The following is a 5,232-nucleotide window of genomic DNA, read 5'->3' as shown; positions in this document are numbered from 1 at the left end:
CTAAACAACCCTGTGTACGTACAGGAACCTTCACATCATCAGGATCATGACCCTGACTGCACGCAGGTAGATGAGACACTATGGTCCATGGTCTTTCCGTATGCTATGTTGTAGATGAAGAAGTCATCCTGATGGACAGTAACGCTCAACCCAAACAGGACACAGCTTAGTAAATAATAATTTGGAAGAGGAGAGTGTCATCGGCGTGAAATGGCCTATCTGTGCCTCCCCTTCCGACCTGAATCGCATGCACCACGTCTGGAACGCCCTATGAAGGCGTATTGCAGCTCGTCCAGACGCTGCAGTGATACTTAAACAGCTGGAAATAGTGTTTATACAAGAATGAAAACTTATTGCGCATTGAGTTCTTGTATAAGCACTATTTCCAGCTGTAACCCAGGCTGTAATTACACCAGTATATTCATTGTAATACAGTTGAATGTGGAGGTGTTCATTTCTTCCACCAGATGGCACACTTGTTGAGTTACGAAGCAAATATCAATTTCTTTCTTTCTTTCCTTTTATTTTTTAAATTAACTATTTATAATTTATCGAATATTTGAAATAAACGTAAGTTTATCCTGTATATTAAAATATGAAAGCATTGAGGTATTAATTTACCGAATATTGATAAAATATGTCAAAAAAACTATAATTCTTAAATTGTTTTCGACTATTGTATTGTCAGGCGAATAATAATTATAAATAAGGTAATTAGAAATAAAATATTTAAAAATCAAATAAGTTATCCTCTCGTAACGAATGAAATAATTAATAGCCAAAACGACACTGCTTATAATTTTGATTACAGTTTGCAGGTAATATTTTTATTAAGCCAGAAGATGGCAGCACTTGTATTGGTCTCAATGATACAGCAAATTGCGTGTGTCGATTAATATTCACCATTTCTCCATTGTGCAAAAAAAAAAAAAAAAAAAAAAAAACATGAATAAAATTTATTTAATTTGTAAGTATACAAAACATTCTAATGTTCTTATGTACAATTGCACAGTATAATAAAGTAAATATAAACGAATAAATACAATAAAAATCTTATTCATCTTGGATGAAGCACTTAGAGCGGATACATTGTCATAATTAATTTTTTCTTTCTTTTTTTAATTAATGATCCCCCCAAACACGAGAGGTATTAGAACTTATATTACTTAGTACCATGCATGCGCTGAAGATTGTAAAGACGAAAGAAGGTACTTATTGATATTAGACTTGAATTTCTGTAGATTGTAATTTTCAGGAAATACGTATGAAGGAAGGTTGTTCCAGAAAACGGCAGTTGAATGAATAAATGAGGAAGATGAAAAGTTGGTTCTGTGGGTTTGAAGTTGGACAGTAAATGGATGTTGGCTGGTGGCGGCACGTGTTCGGACTGTTTTGAAAGAGAGAGCGGGAATTATAGAAGCCAATTCAGAAGAACAGTGCCCATGGTAGTATCTGTAGAAGAGGCATGCAGCAGAAACGTCTATGAGACAGCGAGTTGAGAGACTCTGTTAGAGATGAATCATTAATTAACCTAACTGCTCTCTTTTGAATAGAATCTAGAAGTCTGAGAGAGGTTTTGGGGACACCACCCCAGATGTAGGAACGATGTTCCATGGCAGGGCAAATTTGCGATTTGTACAGCGTGAACAGCTGTTTGGAAGAAAAGTAACGCCGAGAGCAAAAGTGTAGACCCAGTTTTTTAGATACACCGGAAGCAATATTTGTAATGTGCTTATGCCAAGACAGATTTGAAGTCAGGATAATCTCCAATAGAGATAGATACATGATCTTGCCTAGAAATTGGACGTCATAGAAGATAAACATAGGAGCAGAAGATTCTTTTTGCGAGATATAAGACAGGACTGAGTTTTAGAAGGATTGAAATCAACTAAGTTTTCATTGTCCCACTGGAGAATTACCTGCAGATCAGCATTTAAGGAATTGATAGTGGATATTCGAGAAGTTTAAGCTGTATAAGCAGGGCAAGGCTTCTTAAACTGGAAGGTGAAATGCAATGTGCTATCATCAACAAAACTGCGGATACGATTTGCGATCAATGGAAGAAGGTCATTAATATACAAGAGGAAAAGAGTGGGGGAAAGAACTGAACCCTGGGTAACACCGGCATTAGTGGAGTTGTTAGAAGACAGAGAGCCATTTACCATCACCCGCAGTGTCAGAGAGAAAACTGGATACCCAATTGCAAAAAACAGTTGGTAAACCATAAGATGGAAGCTTATTTAGAAGACCTTTATGTCAAAAACGATCAAAAGCCTTTGAAATGTCAACAGCAACTACTTGAGTTTTCTCAAACTTTGCCACTGAATTTGTCCATAGATGGGCAACATAAGCCAGAATATCACCAGTGGGTCGACACTGACGGAATTCATACTGGCGATCGTTGATCATATGGAAGATTACCTGACCTCCTGAACTTACTTCTGAACAGAAGTGAGTTCAGGAGGCCAGGTTTTGAAAACAAGTGCAGGAATATCACCAGGACCTGGAATTTTCTTAGCATCAAGATTGTTCAAAATTCTTCTGACAACCTTTTGACGGAAACCCAAAGGAAAAATTCAATGCTTCCTTTGAGTGTACTGGGAATGGTAGGAGGTAATTTACAAAGATTATCAATACACGATTTGTTAGAAAAGTAGGATGCTAAGCAGATCAGTTTTATCTTTGGCTGAAGTGGCAACAGAACCATTTAGTTTTGACAGAGGTGGGAACAGAGATGGGCAAAAGTTGTGGCCAATAGCTTTGGTCAGACTGCTCGGCTATTATTTGGACAAGAAGCAAGGTGTCTACTTCTAGCCTGTTCGAAATCTAATTTGGACTGATTGATAACTGTCTTAGAATTGTTGCGAGATTTGATGTAGGCAGAAAATGAACCTGGATACAAGCCAATTGCAATATGCAACATTATTTTTTTGAACAGTATTAGCGCATAAAGGACGAGATTTTAAGGTATAGTGTAGAATAAAGAATTTCATCCCTACAAGAATAATTTCACTGACACGATCTGAGCAATTGTTGACATCAGAAGATTTGAAACAATAATCCGACCAAGGAAAAGAAGTAAAGAAATCTCGCAGATCATCACATTTTGCATTCTTGTAATGCCAAACAACACGAGGTTGAGAATGGCCAAGAGAGAAAAGCTCCATTGGAGAAGAGACCATCAAGTTGTGACCTGAGGTGCTTAGAGGGCCACTCACCTCGACCATGTATTAGAAGAGTTGTTTGTGAGAAAAAGATCAAGCGTGTTTGGCTCCGTGGTTAGGATTGTCTGTTATTCTGGTAGGTAAATGAACAATCAGTGCGAGGACATTAACAATTGAAAAACCTTTAATTTATTAGTAATAATCCCTTTGAGTCTCAGAAAACATTCTAAAATCTTTCCAGTGATTGGGGTGTTTGGTTTCGGAATTGTTTTAGTTGTATTTTTATTTATATATTTATTTTATGTATTTATTTTATTTATTTATTTATTATTATTTTTTTTTTTTAGAAGGGAAGTGGAGGGTGAGCGAAAGAACCCTCAACATCGATTGCATTAACACTGACTGTAATTTAAAATCACAATCGTATAAAAATATTGCGGTTTCATCTCAACAATCATTAAAAGAAAATTTAAAACCAAAAATAATCTAAAATTCATGACTTATAAATAAACAATTTTAAATTCTCTTTTGATGACCTTAATCTGATATTTGTTGGAACCCTTCATCTTGAATAAACTTTGGTTATTTCAAAATGATTGTGGGCAATTTTAAAATTTCTTTCCTGGGGATATTTAACTTTTCTTTCTCTCTCTCTCTCTCTCTCTGATACTTTTATCCCTCCGGGTTCAAATTTTTTTGATTCTTTGATGCAGTTATTTCAGAATTCAAATAACTAGCCAGAGTTTGGATCACGGCCAACTGATTCGACTTCTTTTTGAAATGAGTTAATTATCTTGCAACAGTAGGATAATTAGGAGATTTTTCTCCATAACTTGTTCTTGCATGTAATTGAATAGGACAGCGTTTCTGAAACTGGTCCGCTGACCCCTGGGAATCAGAGATATTTCAGTGGGCCTACTAATAATATCCGGTTTTAAATATTCCATCAGGAATATTTCAGATTGCAGAAACATTTTGTTTAGGGGTCCGCTGAAATATTTTCAAGCAGTAAAAGCCTTATGTCATTAAAATTGAGAAGTACCGGTTTAGCATTTTGCCCTTCTTTTTTGTTAAAAACTTGATGTTCACGTACCCATGCATACGCTGAATGCCGTTCAACTTTCCAAGAGATATAAGAAAATAATAGACTTTAGGAATGAGCTTGACGAAGTGGTCCCATGGTGTAACGGTTAGCACTCTGGACTTTGAATCCAGCAATCCGAGTTCAAATCTCGGTGGGACCTTTCAAGTTTTTCTTTTAGCCGTTCTACGTGATCATCATAAGCTTACGGCTATATACACAGAAAATCAAATTCTCCTTGGCCGTGACTAGTCATCTTACAAAGCGAATGCGGAGTTGGCCTTGACTTTAAGGAATACCTGGAAATTTTCATAACGGCGCGAATACCTTTTGTTCATTCCTGGAAGTCAGCCGAATAGAAAAAAAATCAAATAAATGAATCTGGATTACCTCGAATGGATTCAGCAAATAAAAATCATTAAAGTTCAGAAGCAACCACAAAACGTCTATTATTCGAATATGAAAATAAATTTTCGTCTCAGCCTGTAAATTGAAACACACTCAGAAGCAAAGCCGGTCCTGGCACAAGGCGCCTGATTCGAATTCCTAATCATTAGTACCATCTTTACATTATTACAAGTTTGTGAGCAGACCTGTACTTGTATTATGAGGAACTCCATCAGTATATAAATAATAATTTCAATTATTTATTATCACCAATCTAAAAATAATGGAAATTAATAAAAAAATAATTAATTAAATAAAATTTAGATGTTTTCAGAAGGTTTTCGTATAAGTGAGAAATTAGAATTATAATATAATTGTATATTTTAACTTTAAAAAAAATAAAAACATCAAAATAAAGAATGGCGTTACAAAGCAGACAATTTAATTTTAATGATGAGCAGAATGTACCACTCTATGAAAATTGCATCTGAAAGTTAAAAATATTTACGTATACTAAGCTGCCAAAAGTCGCAGGCCACATGTTATGCACACGAAATATATTCCTACAAAGAAAATACTAGCGTGTTGGTCTACCTTTGG

The 5,232-nt window shown here is 35.5% G+C and overlaps 1 non-coding gene across 1 annotated transcript; it reads left to right on the top strand.

Annotated features, from left to right (window-relative positions):
- Positions 1–4,336: 4,336 nt before the first annotated feature.
- On the top strand, positions 4,337–4,408 carry TRNAQ-UUG (transfer RNA glutamine (anticodon UUG)). Its single transcript has one exon. It is a non-coding gene; the product is annotated as a tRNA-Gln (tRNA).
- Positions 4,409–5,232: the final 824 nt, after the last annotated feature.

This window comes from Mastigoproctus giganteus, chromosome 13, assembly GCF_048544385.1.
Source record: "Mastigoproctus giganteus isolate SK-2022 chromosome 13, ASM4854438v1, whole genome shotgun sequence".
NCBI classification, from domain to species: domain Eukaryota; kingdom Metazoa; phylum Arthropoda; class Arachnida; order Uropygi; family Thelyphonidae; genus Mastigoproctus; species Mastigoproctus giganteus.
Note: the sequence above shows the minus strand (reverse complement) of the source record. Positions and strands in the feature narration are given on the sequence as shown.